We start from the raw sequence: 16651 nt of genomic DNA, 5'->3' as shown, positions 1-16651 counted from the left end.
ATATGTTCAGTGAGCAAGGCCTTATTCTGAACTGCAAGGTTGATAATACCATGCCTCCTTTATCCTTTGGTTTACAGACCATTGGCCAAGCTGCTAAAGACTACTTTGGGGTATCAAAATTTCCTCTCCATAAGCATTGCCTCATTATTCTTTCCAGTTGTTTAATAATAGTAGCTGGTACACTAAGACTACAAAGGAAATAAATGGGAATAGAGGAGAGGACTGACTATAAAAGCTATAGTCTGGCACCTTGGGAAAGTAGTGAGGAACTAGCAGAGAGTCTCCTTTTAACTCTGCCAACAACTGGTACCAGATCTTGTACTCCAGGCTTTGTAGTGCCCATAGGCAAACCCAGGTAAGTGAAAGGAAGAGTTCCAACCTGGCAGCCAAAAATTGCAGCTAATCTGATTGCTTCATCACGTCCAACATTGATGGGCAAAATGTAAGACTTATGGAAGTTGAGCTTTAATCTAGTTGATTTAGAGAAAGCAATCAGCATGTCCTTGAGAGCTAGCGGTTGGGTCACATCAGCTTGAACAATCAACAAAGTATCATCTGCATACTAAACAATTGGGAAATCTGGGTCATTAGATGGTATTGGGAGTGAAAGTGGACCTTGTTGAAGCATTTTATTAACCACAGATTGCAGCAGTTCAGCAACAATAACAAAGAGAAGAGGTGACAAAGGATCTCCTTGCCTTACACCTCTTTTGCAATTAAACCGCTTGCCTGGTACACCATTGAGGAGGATGGAAGAAGATCCAGAATAAAGGATCTCTTTAATCCAACCAATATATTTTGCATCAAAACCCTTGTATTTTAACATATGCAAGATCAGATCATGTTCAACAGTGTCAAAAACTTTAGCAAAATCAAGCTTAAGGATGAGAATTGGTCTCCTAGATTAATGGCACTGATGAATATATTCCAAACTCCATGCAATGCAGTCTTGGATAGACCTTGATTTAAGAAAACAGTATTGATTTTTATGGATGCATGTGAGAATAACTTTCTGCAGCCTATTTGCCAGGAGTTTAGTGAGGAACTTGAGGCAAGTGTTTGTGAGAGAGATTGGACTATAATCGTTTGGTCCCTCAAGAGATGAAATTTTAGGGATAAGTGTGACTAGGGACCCATTTATACTCTACAGAGAAATTCTTCCTTCATAGAAGTTAGAAATTAACTTGAGGAAGTCATCCTTGATTATATGCAACATCTCTTTACAAACAACCCAGTAAACCCATCTGGTCCTGGTGCTCTGTCTTGAGGTAGGTGCTTCAATACCTCATTTATCTCTTCATCTGAGAAAGGCTCTGACAAACTCTCAAGCCCAGGGACAGGCTGAAGCAAATCCTCCAGATCAAACAACATGTCAATCCCACATGAAACTCCCATTCTATCTTTATATGAAGACCAAATAAGTCCGGCCATAGCATTGTGGGAGGATAAAGACAAACCATCATCATTAATTAAACTGGAGATAGTATTCCTTCTAAATCTCTCAGCTACCATTGCTTGAAAGAACTTGGAGTTCTCTTCCCCTACTTTAATCCATCTGATGGTGCGTCTTTGTTTCCAATAAATGTACTAAAGGTGTAAAAGCTCTTCAAGATGCAACTTGACAATCTTTATGAAATTGAATTCTAGCCTAGATAGAGGTCTTTGTTCCTCCAAATTATCAAAAGCTAGGATAACTACATTACAAGCATTCATTAGAAGTTTTAATCTGGATAAACCTGTATGCCATTTGTTCAGATTTGTCCTTAGCCTTTTGACTTTTTCAGTGAGAATGGCAGCAGAATTTGTCCTTTTAGTGGGGGCAGACAAAGAAAGTTGAACACACTCCATAAACCCAGGCATGTCCACCCAGTAATTTTCAAAACGAAAAATCCTTGATTTGGGTATGGAGTTGGAGATGCAGACCACAAAGGGCACATGATCAGAGCTAGTCTTAGCTAGAGGGTACACCATTGTATTAGGGTATTCCCCAGTCCATGTTGGTGTGGTAAAAAACCGATCAAGTTGTTCCAGGAGAGGTGTTTCTTGCATATTTGACCATGTGTATGATCTTCCCTTTAGAAGCAACTCAATAAGACCCAAGTGGCCAATAATTTCATTAAAAATGAACATGTCATTGATATCACCTCCTGGCATATTTCTATTATCCACAGATCTGATGAAATTAAAGTCTCCTAAAAATAACCAGAGATCATCTTGTGGGATTTGAATGTGATACAACCAGTGCACAAAAGAATCTCTTAGCTCTCCCTGGCAAGGTCCATAAACATTAACCAAAGTCTATTTTTTGTTATTATGGGTTGAGGTGAAATTTATGATAATGCCAAAACTTTGGACTTCAACTAGGGTATGAGTTAAAGAAGAAGAACACCATAACACAGTAATTCCTCCAGAATCACCCACAGAAGGAGAATATACAAAGTTATCAAATCTTTTGGGGCAAAATTTCCTGATAGATCTCTGATCAAAGAAATCACACTTTGTTTCCTGTAAGCAAACAACAGAACATTGACATTCCTAAGTTTTGGCTCTCACAGCCCTCTGTCTAATTTCAGAATTCAGTCCTCTGACATTCCACAGAGTACTTTCCAGTCCTTATTAACATATGCACACATTATAAAATAATGAAAGATAAGGAGCCAAACACAGTATCACATAATAATACTGGCACACATCATAACTAGAACACTGCAAAAGATAGTTCAGATCATCCTCAGAACCCATGAGCACACACACAAGTATGGTAGGACACAGAATAAACCCAAAAGAAAATAAATGACTGGACAAAGGGCCTGCCTCCATGAACTATAGCAACATAGTTCACTTATCATTGGGCACATCATTGTGTTGAGTCTTCTTGGCCTCAGCCATAAGCTGCTCCACTGTTAATTTATCAGGTGAGATGCCCAAGGAAGCGCCAAGGTTTTGCATAACATTGATAGGAATGTGAGCAGGGCCATTTTCTGACACCTTGGGACTGGGTTGCTGATCATTTGCATCCTGAATCTTAGGCTTCTTCGCACGTGGTTGTCTTGGTGGCCGAGGATTAACTGGAATTGCAGAAGTGGGCTTGTAACCCTGCAATTTTGCAGCGCCACGAGTCATTCTTCTATTAGAGAAGTCAACTCGAGGAGCCACCAGAGCTTTAGGCTTTTCGGCTCTCTTCTTTGTAGTAGTAGGAACACTCACAAAAGGAAGTGTAACTTGCACATTATCAACAGTGGAAGATTGGTTGAGAGGATTGCTTGGCTCATCTGCAAAAGTCAACTTGCGTGCCAATGGCCTAGAAGGGGAGGGCAACAGAGGCAAGGACTGATGCTGACTCTACAACTGAACAGGGGGCCAAGAAAAGTGCATTTCCTCAGGAAAAGCTTGCAGCCAAGTTCTCTTCAATGAGAAACTATCAACCATAATTGGCATCTCTCTGGGCAAATTTGAAGTCAAAAAAGTAGGCAACAACGACTCAAAAGTTCTCTGCCAGATCATCTCAGGTGGTAAGACTAGGCCATACACAATCCTAGCAGCTCCAACAAATAGAGGTGGCTGGTATCGAACAATGGCAAGATTGTTATTGTGCTCAGGCACTGCAGGGTCCTCCAGCAGCTGGTTCTCATCCAGCCTTCAACAACTTGGTCATTCTGAAGATTCTCAACAAAATTATCAGCAGCAGGTAGAATGTGTGGTTGTATTGGACCAACTGGGTCATCCACGGCAACTGCCCCTTCCTCAAGGTTCTGAATAATTGGGCCAACTGGCCCAGCTCCCACCTGTACTAGCTCAGGCATATGAGGCTGGTCCACTGGAGGCCCATCAACCACAAACTGGTTGTCTTGTTGGGAGGAGTCATTGGAGCCCATTGAATGATTTAAAATCATGGAAGCTTGATCCTGTTGTACCTGTGGTTGCTCATTAGCCGGCTCCTCAACTGGTGCATCCCAAGGCTGACCCCATCCATCATGTTGCTCATCATGGTGTTGCTGTGGCTGATAATGGTGCCAAGGCTGTGGAATATCATTCCAGCCAAGTGCATGGTAGGGTGGCACTGCCCAGAAGTTCTCATTAGGCTGAAGCTGACCTGGCATTGATGAGGATTACCATCTATGGGCATCACATCCTCATCTTGAGGTAATTGTTCAGCAAAGGCAGAAGTTAAAATGTGACAAGAGGCGGTCCATGAAACAACATCTCCTCCAACATTGGCAAACTTACGAAAAACAACATCCCTAGGCACAAGTAGATTACCAAGGAAGGAAGCACAGACCAAAGAACGTACCAAACGATCGTCCTCATGATTCCAATAATGAAATTGCCTGAAAGTACCCACAACCTCAGAAAGGATCTCTTCATTGCGGTAATCAAGGGGGACACCAACAAACATGAGCCAACCAGTTCTATGCCCCTGTAAAGCTCAAAAACCCTCACCATCATCATGGCTAATGAATCTAACAAAAATCTCTTCTCCATGCTGATCTAAACCAAGCGGCCAGGGTGCATGATTAACCAAAGCACTACGAATAACTGGGTCTTGCATCTGATACAGCCCAACACCTTGGAACCAAGTCCGGGAGGATATAACTGGCAATTGAAGTTCATCGGTGATGAAATCTCTGACCTGCTGGCGGAGGATAGGCACATCCTCAGGCTATGGGATGGGCTCAACAATCCCCGCCAAGTAGGATTCATGGCGTCAGGGAGGGGAGCGGGCCAGAGTGTAGAACATGCGCGGCAGCCGCTGCGGACTAGCATCCATAATGTCGTGACCCGCCGGCAAAAAATGTCGTGGATCGAGCTCGTAGTTCGCCATGGACGGTGGCAGTGGAGGCGGTGCACAACTATTGGGTGGCGTGCGGCTTGATGATGGAGGTGTGGAATAACCAGGCTGCAGAGTGATACGTCTCCAATGTATCTACTTTTCCAAATACTTTTGACCTTGTTTTAGACTCTAACTTGCATGATTTAAATGGAACTAACCCGGATTGACGTTGTTTTCAGCAGAATTGCCATGCTGTTATTTTTGTGCAGAAATAAAAGTTCTCGGAATGACCTAAAAATCCACGGAGACATGTTTTGGAATTAATAAAAAATATTAGTGAAAGAATCAGCATCAGGGGGCCCACACCCTATCCACGAGGGTGCAAGATGCCCCCCCAGAGCGCGCCCCCTGCCTCGTGGGCCCCCTGGGACTCCACCGACCTCAACCCCAACTCCATATATTCACGTTCGGGGAGAAAAAATGAGAGAGAAGGATTCATTGCATTTTACAATATGGAGCCGCCGCCAAGCCCTAATCTTCCTCAGGAGGGCTGATCTGGAGTCTGTTCGGGGCTCCAGAGAGGGGAATCCGTCACCATCGTCATCATCAACCATCCTCCATCACCAATCTCATAATGCTCACCGCCGTGCGTGAGTAATCTCATCATAGGCTTGCTGGACGGTGATGGGTTGGATGAGATTTACCATGTAATCAAGTTAGTTTTGTTAGGGCTTGATCCCTAGTATCCATTATGTTCTAAGATTGATGTTGCTATGACTTTGCTATGCTTAATGCTTGTCACTAGAGCCCGAGTGCCATGATTTCAGATTTGAACCTATTATGTTTTCATGAATATATGTGAGTTCTTGATCCTATCTTGCAAGTCAATAGTCACCTACTATGTGTTATGATCTGGCAACCCCGAAGTGACAATAATCGGGACCACTCCCGGTGATGAATGTAGTTTGAGGAGTTCATGTATTCACTATGTGTTAATGCTTCGGTCCGGTACTCTATTAAAAGGAGGCCTTAATATACCTTAGTTTCCAATAGGACCCCGCTGCCACAGGAGGGTAGGACAAAAGATGTCATGCAAGTTCTTTTCCATAAGCACGTATGACTATATTCGGAATACATGCCTACATTACATTGATGAACAGGAGCTAGTTCTGTGTCACCCTATGTTATAGCTGTTGCATGAGGAATGGCATCCGACAAAATTATCCATCATTGATCCATTGCCAACGAGCTTTTCACACATTGGTCTTTGCTTATTTACTTTTCCGTTGCCACTGTTATGATTGCTACAAAAACTTCTACCGTTACTTTTGCCACCGTTGCCGTTACTTCCATACTACTTTTCTACTAAATACTTTGCTGCAGATATTAAGTTTTTCAGGTGTGCTTGAATTGACAACTCAACTGCTAATACTTGAGAATATTCTTTGGCTCCCCTTGTGTCGAATCAATAAATTTGGGCTGAATACTCTACCCTTGAAAACTGTTGTGATCCCCTATACTTGTGGGTTATCAAGACTATTTTGTGGCGCCGTTACCAGGGAGCATAGCTCTATTCTTTGAGTCACTTGGGATTTATATCTGTTGATCACTATGAGGAACTTGAAAGATGAAAGAACCAAGATTTTTCCCTCAACTATGAGGGGAGGTAAGGAATTGCCATCTAGCTCTGCACTTGATTCACCTTTTGTTATGAGTAAATTTGCAACACCTACCACTACAAAAAAAGACACATCCGTGACATTTTGGGCGGAATGAATTTTTTTCTGTCATACATATGACACTTCTATGACGATAATTGTGACAAACCCCGGTATCATCATAGATGTGGTGGGCTCCTACTTCTATGACAAAAAATCATGACAAAAAATGGGCTTTTCGTCCTGGACGGGCCGGAGACGCAGCTGCATGACATTCTTTGGGCCGTCCATGACAGAAAAAACCATGGTAGAAGCGAGGGGGAGGAAAATTTCGGGTAGTTCCCAGTTACGGTGGGAGGTCGGGGGCCGAGCGATGCGCGTTTCTCTCGTACACGTACGCGCGTGTGTGCGAGGCATTGGCTCTAACTGAACCCGAGCGAGGCGTTGGGCTTTAACTGAACCTGAGCGATTGCACTGCAGGCTACGCGTTACTGAACCCGAGTGATCGATTGATGGCTGTTTACTGAACCCGATCGAGTGATTCCTTCGCTACTGCTGCTAACTGAAGCCGATCGATGCTGCCTCTGGATGAATAGTGAGTGTTGTGGGGGGGTGGATGAACAGTTCCCGGTGGGGGTGGATGAACGGGACCCCGTGGTGTTGCCTCTGGATGAACAGGACCCCGATCGATCGAGCCGGTTGGGGCTGGATGAACAGGACTCCATGGAGAGCTGGATGAACACGACCACCCCGTGGAGGGCTGGATGAACAATAGACGATGGAGGGCAGGATGAACAGTAGCCCGTGGAGGGGTGGTTGAACAAGAGCCCGTGGAGAGGGATGGTTGAACAGTAGCCGGTGGAGTAGCTCACGGTGGAGGCTGGATGAACAGGAGCCCGTGGATGAACAGTCGCAGGTGGAGGCTGTAGGAGGTCGACGGTGGATGAACAGTAGCTCGTGGAGGCTGGAGGGGGTCGACGGTGGAGATGAACAGTATCCCGTGGAGTCCCGTTTTGCGGTACGCCACACCCCTCCCGATGAACAGGACCCCCGTTTCGACCGTAGCGCTCCAACACAAGTCCGTTTCGTCCGTTTTGCGGTACGCCACACCCCTCCCGATCAACAGGACCCCCGTTTCGATCGTAGGAGGTCTGTTTCCTCCATTTTGCCGTACGCCAAACCCCTCCCGATGAACAGGATCCCGTTTCAAACGTGGCTGGTCGAACACAAGGCTGTTTCCTCCGTTTTGCGGTACGCCAGGCCTCGTTTCCATCGCCTGTTCCGTCCAAGCCCTCCCGATGAACACGACCACGCATTCCATTCCGACCCAGCCGGTTGGCTCCCACGCGTTCCGTTGCCTCCCCATGAACACGAGCATTCCGTTTCCTCCCCATGAACACGACGCATTCCATTGCCTCCCCATGAACACGACGACGACGCTATTTCTCCGTTCTGACCCAGCCATGTACATGAGCCCTGGCCATACGTATGCGCGAGTAGGCGTTCGAGACCCCGCCCGTATGTACATATATGTGGCCGTATTTTCTTTCTTGCACCATGTCTGCCTCTACTACGACACGTGCACGCCTCTACATCGACCAGTATATATGTACGTACACGTTCGCGACCAGAATGACAACGCTACGTACGCTTCGACCAAGTGGGTCCTGACTGTCAGGCACTTCCTTGCGTGCGAAGATGAGCTGGTGGGTCCCAGCAGTCAGGGGGGCAAAATACGGTGGCCCATCCGGTGGGTCCCACTGTCAGGTGGAGGAATAATTATTTTGCACGTAATAAGGAGGCACTTCCTTGCTGCGGCCGTGGACCCAGCTGTCAGCCTCTCCACGTAGAGTCCACGTCTGATGGAAGCCATTCCTTGACCATGTTGACCACGCCGCGCCGAGAGCACCAGGGCGGTGGATGACGGCGAGGCCTAGTAAGGGGATGACGCGGAGCCGGGGAAGACGCGGCAGTGGATGCCCACGCGTAGAGGAGTACGAGGGTTCACTGGTTCGCTGCGTTGTGAGGCTGCCGTCGCCGCAGAATAACAGGGGGTGTGGGTGAGTGGAGGGATAGCCTAGCCAGTGGTGGGAGTAGTAGGGGGCGGTGAGGTCTCCACCACATCGCAGTCGGCTACGGGAGGCAGGAGCACGAGGCACGACCGGCGCTGGTTTGGGCGGCTGGAGCAAGAAGACCAGAGGTTGAAGAAGCACTACGGCCGTTGGATGGACATCGTACGGTCACTGGAGCTAGAATCGTGCATATTGACTAAGTTGACAAAGCCATCCGTCCCCGTCAACTTAGTAGGCCCACAAGTCAGCCTGCCACTATACTGGGTCCCAGCTAACAGGGGGAGTATTCATTTTTTTGTGCATAATAAGGAGGCACTTCCTTGCGTGCGAAGATATAGCTGGTGGGTCCAAGCTATTAGCGGCAGTAATGTTTTTTCGCGAAATACAGAGGCCCTTTCGGTGGGTCCCTGATGTCAGGTGGAGGAATCATTATTTTGCATGTAATAAGGAGGCATTTCCTTGCGTGCGGCCGTGGACCCAGCTGTCGGCCTGTCCAAGTAAATTCCACTTCAGATGCATGTCGGTCGTTGACCATGTTGACCAGGCCGCGCCGAGAGCACCAGGGCGGTGGACGACGGCGAGACCTAGGAAGGGAACGACACGGAGGCAGGGAAGACTCAGCAGTTGTTTCCAATGCGAAGGGGAGTACGACTGTAGGAGGGTTTACTGGTTCGTCTGTCGTCGCTGGAGAATAACAGCAGGTGTGTGTGAGTAGAGGGATGGCTAGGCCAGCGATGGGAGTACGGTGGGGCGGTGAGGCCTGCGCGGCAGCAGAGCCGGCCGCGCGGAGGAGGGAGCAGGCAGTCCCGCCGGCGCCTGTTTGAGCGGCTGGAGCAGGAAGAGCAGAGATTGAAGAAGCACGACGGCCGTTGGATGGCCATCCAACAGTCACTGCTTGTGCGTCAACCTTTTTTAGGAAAGCCTCAAATCTGTGGAAAACAACATACAACACATCTGCCATTATTTCTAATAATTTATAGCTCATTTGCTAATTATTAAGGTTTTTTTGGAGCCCATATTCTTTTTGTTAGCATTACAGCCCATATTGTGGCCACGGTTAAAAAATTATACGAAATTTTGCATATTTCGGTGCGGTCTGAACTGTTTTTAATCCCGAAATTTCGACTCACATTCAAACTGATTTTAAAAATAAATGTATATCAATATAAAATCCAACAAATTCTCCACGCATAAAAATTAATGTAATTTCAAATCTCGAAATGAAAAAAAGATATTTGAAACTAATTGCCGGTTTGATGTGTTCTAAAAATGTACAACCCATTTCTCATTACTGATGGGCCATTTTCTCGGCCAGCCGAATGAAAGCTCTCCTCATCTTGAAAGATTTGCAGCCCAACAGGCCTGACAAAGCGACTTACTTGGCAAATCACAAAAAACTGGGCTCTGGCCGTGGACCCAGCTGTCAGCCTCTCCACGTACAATACTCTTCCGATGGAATGTCGTTGACCACGTTGACCACGCTGCACCGAGAGCACCAAGGCGGTGGACGACGGTGATGCCTAGGAAGGGGACGACGCGGAGCCGGGGAAGACGCGGCAGTGGATGCCCACGCGGAGAGGATTACGAGGGTTCACTGGTTCGGCTGCGGTGTGAGGTTGCCGTCGCCGCAGGGCCTAGCTAGTGGTGGGAGTAGTAGGGGGCGATGAGGCCTCATCGGCAGCACAACCGGCCACTGGAGGCAGGAGCAGGCGGTCTCCCCGGCGCTGGTTTGGGTGGCTGGTGCAAGAAGAGCAGCGATTGAAGAAGCAGCAGGACCGTTCGATTCAAATCCAACGGTTACTGCTGCTAGAATCGTTTGTTGACTAAGTTAACAAGCCCTGCATACGCATCAACTTAGTAGGCCCACAGGTCAGCCTCCCAACCGGTGCGCCCCAGATGTCAGTGGGAGGAATCATTTTTTTGCGTAATAAGGAGGCAGTTGATTGCGTGCGGCCAGGCCAGCGGAGGGAGTAGTGTGGGCTGGGGAAGCCTGCGCGGCATCACAACGGGCCACAAGAGGAGGGAGCAGGCAGTCCCGCCGGCGCTAGTTTAGGCGGCTGGAGCAAGAAGATCAGAGATTGAAGAAGCACGTCGGCCGTTGGATGGACATCCAACACTAACCGCTGCTAGAATCGTGTGTTCACTGACAAAGCCTTGCGTAAACAAGTCAGCCTCGAAATCTGTGGCGTGTACAGCCCATTTGCTATTATTTTTATAATTTTTAATCATTTTCTAATTCATATGGAATTTATTGCAGCCCGTTATCCATTTTTAGAATTGCTGGCCATTTTCTGGACAATACTAGGGTCAAAAAATTAACTAAATATGTGGGAAATTTTGAAAATTCGCAATTTTTTGCTGGGGAACGAAATATTCTTAATCCAAAAATCAATAGCCATACTAAAACAAATTTAAAAATAAATTAGTACTATGTCATGTTAAATCCAATGAAATACGTATAAGATATCAGTGAAGAACAAAAACAAAAATACTTATATCATGTTAAATAAATTAGTACTATGTCATGTTAAATCCAATGAAATACTTATATCCCATTTGCTATAAATTTTTTGGAATTTTCAACCCCTTTTGATATTACTTTTAACAGACATTGACCATACTCTTAAGCCAGGCCGGAATGCATCCCTCCTCATCTTGAAAGATTTGTAGCCCAGTAATTCAGAGAAAACAAATAGGCCTAGCTTGGGTATTCTTCAAAAAGAAATACTGGGCTACCTATTTTCCCGAAGAACTGGTGCATGAGCATTTAGCTTTATTTATTTATTTATTTACTTATTTATGTTTAGGGGACCATGAGCATGTACCTGGGCCGGATTCATGTGAGAGCCTCCCTTCCAGTTAATTATGGGCTTCTCTATTGGGCCTTCATCAGTGGGCTGCATGTTATCAACAAGTGGAAAATGTGTTACGAGTTTCAAAAAAAAATTGTGTTCCGTACGATAAATAGTATGCGCTACGTACGGTACGGGGCACTAAAGGATCGAACCGTGCAACGACTTCCAAAACATTGTGTTTGTCATTCTAACAACACATTTATTCAACCAACAGACGAAATATACTACTGATTGTACATTGAAAACAGCAGCAGCAGCAACCAGGGCTGGGGGTGCAACAGAAGCAGTAAGCAGGCCAGAAGAGTGAAGACGCAGCTCTCTCTTCCAAAGCAAACATCAGCCATCATTACAAAAGGGCTACCAAAAAAGAACAAGTGTATGTATCAAACTAAATAAAGATCCTACTACACCAAGTGTACGCATCTAACTAGCTGGCTCAGTTAGATGTTACTATTTATTAAGCTGTGGAGATTGGCTGACGGCTTGAACCAGATGGGCGCCTGACGGGGGAAACTCCAGCCAGCAGGTCGAAGTCTGATACTTGCGACCCTCTCTCCTACTTTGGGCTGCAGAGCATGGCGGCACATATCAGGGTATGGTGCATGCAGAGACCCATGGTACGCTGTGTGCACACAGTTTTGCCTGATGAACGAAACCGCGCTGCCATCATGATCCTTGCCATCGGTTATCTCCTGGTTAATCAGATAATTCAGTCCGACAAACAGAGAGCGTGTACCAAGGCTACTTACCAGCCTCCAGTCAAAAATTCCTGAAGGCCCAGAGAAGCTGGGATCCTGCTCAAAGACCTTGCAATGACTGTGATTGTATTCCGCGAAACAACACGTCCGGTACGTGCGAACGATCATCAATCTTTCGTCGTTGTCTGGTCGAGCCAGGAACCACCTACAACTGCCATGCCGCTTTTCTTTGAAAGGTTGTGGGATTAGGAAGGGTAGGGACACCAGGCGGCCTACAACATCATATCAAGTTGGAGTCAAATTAAAAAAGGGCTCTTGGTTTAGTCAATCTTAAGAACAGCATGTTATGAGCATGAATATTTTTTCAGCAAATGTTGACTGTAATATAAGCATGCCATCATGATATCATAGGAAAGTAACATACTGCTGTAACAGCTGTTTATAGCGATGACTGGAGTAGGCCAGCAATACGTCCAGCCATAGAAGGAGTCGACAGCGTAAATGAAGCCCTTGTGTTCAATGGCATCAGAGAACCATGGAGGATGTATGATCCTGCGATGGACGTGCAGATTTATCCACTTACCGCAGTGACCTGTCAGATAGGTGAGACCGCGGTTGAAGAATGCAATTAGCCTGAAGTCTTTATAATTCGCAGATCTTGTGGGTACTTGGCAGATTACAACCTTGAGCAAATCAAACTTGGTATCATGTTGGCTACTATAAGATTCTGAGTATTCTGGGCCGCAATGCCAAAGCAGTGCAGTGTTAATCAAAGGAAGGGGGATCCATCGCCGGGTGTAGACCTCCACGAGCATCTAGCTGCCGTGACCATCGACGAGCACCATCCAAGACGTGTTCATGCCGACCCAGTACATACCGTTAATGTAGTTGAGGCTGGCGGGGATTGGATCGCAGTCAAGGGGGTTGATGCTCGCCACCCTACGATCCTTATGCTGCGTGACACGCCGTTTCTGAAGATCAGGCGGCATCAGCAAGCAAGGAGCTGGCTTAAAAAGCTCCGGCCTGAGGGCTTTGAGTAAACGGTACAGCCTCGATGAGCATGCGGCGAGCGGCATGGTACTGAGATTGTCCACACGCAAAACAATGAGCTTGATTACCTCTGTGGGGAGCGAATTCCAGCCACTCTTTCGGCGGACGCTGCTCGGTTCTCCCATTGTTAGTGCTTGCTTTTCGGACGAGGGGGAGGCGCCTTAGAGGGGATGGAATATTGGACGAGATTATGTGTGGACAAAGATGGAGAAGCGAATATGTGCTGCGGGAAGTGGACAGGTGATGATGACTACAGCACGCTACTTGACTTATGAGACACATACCAGCAGCGTAGGGTCATGTCGATGCCAGACAACTTGCTTGAGTGATCACAGTACTGGTACTCCCTACAATGCTATGCCCTAACTTGCTTGAGTAGAGTAGTAGAGTAAGACTCTGCTCTACTACTAGCACCGGAGGAGTAGTATATTCTAATCTAAAATAGTTACAAACTTCAATGCCCGAGCATGAAACGACTATGAACCGTGCTCAAAGACCGTGTCTACGTGGTGTTTGGACATGGGCGACAACCTCAACGCCAACGGTGCTGCTCCCGTTACACTGTATGTGTTTCTGTCCTTCCTGTTTGAAATCGTGGTAGAATTCATGTTTCTACTCTGTATCCTACTACTATGCTAGTCCACATGATTAGTTGCGAACGACGACTTCTTCCCCGACCTCGGCAACCTCATCCTCAACGACATGGGCGACAACGTCAACGCCGGCAACCAGTGAGATACAGGGTGTAGGAAGCGGTTTGGGAATTTGCATGCCTTTCCAACCAGTGAGATACTCCGTACAAAGTACGACAGAGAAATAACCACAGAGAAGGAAGCTAAAAGTAAACAATCAAACGAGCATTTTTGCATTTGTTTTGCATTGAATCGTTTCACAAGCTTGACTAGTGCTGTTTTTCTACTTTTACAAAAACCGCATCGTAATGTTAAAACATGCATTTGCACATACATAAGTAATTGTAGTACTCCCTCCGTCTAGGTGTATAAGTCTTCCCTCCTTCTTGGTCACGGTGCACAACCGAAGATGACTTATTGACCTGGACGGAGGGAGTAGCACAGTCTGCAAGCATATATCGAGAGAGACGTGTAGTGCGATAGTATATAGTAAAGTTTGTGCTATATGCACGTACTTGCAAAATGCGTACGAATACACAAGGTTTCCAAACTTTCCCTTTTACATACTTAATTAAGGACACTAAAAATTCCTGAATGTTCAGGATTTATCATTTGCGTCCCAAAACTAATGAGATCGCCTTACGAAACAAAAATTATACTCCTCCTAAAAGCCACGGCGCTCGAAGGAGCGCTTGCAGCGCGCCACGAGTGCCCTGGTGCATGGCCGTTTCCCAGCACGCTAACACAACGCCTCTTCCTCAGCCTCACAACTCGCGAGGTGCTGATTGGCGGCTTGCCGGCGGGCGAGCGAGCGCGATCTCACCGATGTGGTGATCCGGCGCCAACAGGTACTCCTCCTCACTGGAAGCGTGCACCCGGTCCACGTACCACCAAGCGTAGATGAGGCGCTTAGGCCCGACTGCACTCAGGGCGTCAGCACGGGCGTCCTCCGCCACCCTCACGGCCCTCGCACGAGCATTCTGCCAAAGAGACAATTGTCTGACTCTCTCGGACACGACATCGGCCTCCCAGGCAGCTTGTTCCGCGGTGCGCTTCTCTTCCTCGGCCTTCTTCTCTGCCTCTATTTTGGCACGCTCTGCTGTAGGCAAAGCCTCCCACAAGGCGACATCCATTTCTTTCCAAAGGTCCTCAAGGCTAGGGGGCTTGGCGGGCGGCGCAGCGTTCTCCTCATAGCGGGGAGCCGACGCATACTCCGGCGCGCGTGCTGGCGAGATTGGGAACGCCAATGCGTCCACCACGACGCGTCGCAGCGAGGAGCGGAACGTCTATGCGTCCTCCTCGACTAGTGGCGGCGAGGAACGGAACGGCGACGCGTCGCGTAGCGGCAAGGAATGGAACATCGATGCGTCCTCCTCGACTAGTGGCGGCGAGGAATGGAACAAGGACGCATGACCGTCCGCGCGGTGCAGCAAGGGGCTCCTTGGGCTTGGGAGGGGCGATGCCATGGTGGTCGACGTGAGAGGGAGGGGGAGGAGATAGCGATGAACATGAACGTGAGGGGGAGGAGATAGCAATGTCGTGGGAGGCGCAGTATTTATAGCGAGCAATGGCACACCTACGTAAGATATGGACTGAGCTGCACTGACTTAACTGCCGGTCCAGTTGCGTCACTGACAAGTGGGCCAGACCCATGTTGGGCCCATATGTCAGTGACTGAATGCACCTGCAGTTAAGTAACAGCTACGTGGGCATATTTGTTGGAGTAAATTACGGGGGAGCGAAGGGGTGGAAATATTGCTGGTCACAATGGATTGGACGAGCGTGGGGGAGGAGAGTCATGCATGCATATTTTTTCACACGAGGTGGAGTGGTGGGACCGCCAGAGGGAGATTATTGTTTCCACACATGGAGAGGAAAAAATTTGGAGACGAACGGGCTTCCTGCAGGTATGGGGAACGGTGCATAATAAGTCATCTTGCATGCCGGGCTAGGTATAGTCTCAAGTCATTAAAAACAAACACGCCCCACACATGTTCATGTTTCAAGGTGCACTAAATTATTTCATGCGATGATTAAGGCTGGCCATAATGGTGGTATCTTAGCTGGTATCATGCACACGGGAAAGCAAACATGCTGATGTGGCAAAGAATTAAAGAAGAGAGGGGGGTTAGAGTAACTAGAGTTCATGCATGCATTGGTAAACACATTTTTTTGTGGAGAACGACAGCACTAGTTGAGTACTTTTGCAGACTTCAAAAACTATTCCACAATGTGTCAACATTCACAATGTCAAATCAATATTTTTACACTCATTATAAAACGTAGTTCTTATACTCCCTCCTTCCATCTATATAGGGCCTAATGCGTTTTTCGAGGCTAACTTTGACCAAATGTTAGAGCAATAATATATGACATGCAACTTACACAAAGCACATCATCAAATTCGCATGTGAAAGGAGCTTTCAATGACATAATTTTCACATTATGCATGTCATGTAGTATTAATTTTATCAATAGTCAAAGGCGGTCTTGAAAAACGCATTAGGCCCTATATAGATGGAAGGAGGGAGTACTCATTATAATCAGTACTCCCTCCGTCTAGGTGAGCAAGTCATCTTAGATTGTGCACTGTGACCATGGAGGAGGGGAAAACGAGAGATCTTAATGTTTATTTGCTAATTAATAGCATTGCATGCAATGAACTAACCACTGCATGTCGTGTTTGGTAGTCTCAAGTCACTAAAAGCATGCACACCCACATCTCCTATTGGTTGATATGTCAAGAAACAAGAAACAAGGTAGAAGTTAATGCACCGTGCCTAAGTGTTTTGGGAGTATTGTAGATATTGATATTTTAGTATAAATTTGGTCATGGGATTTCATTGATGCCTGTCAAAGCGTTGACAGGTCTGCTATGCGTGACCTGAAGATGAAAGCGTTGAGCATCTCGAAGT

This window comes from Triticum urartu, chromosome 7A, assembly GCF_056163025.1.
Source record: "Triticum urartu cultivar PI428250 chromosome 7A, HENAU_Tu73, whole genome shotgun sequence".
Lineage (NCBI taxonomy): Eukaryota > Viridiplantae > Streptophyta > Magnoliopsida > Poales > Poaceae > Triticum > Triticum urartu.
Note: the sequence above shows the minus strand (reverse complement) of the source record.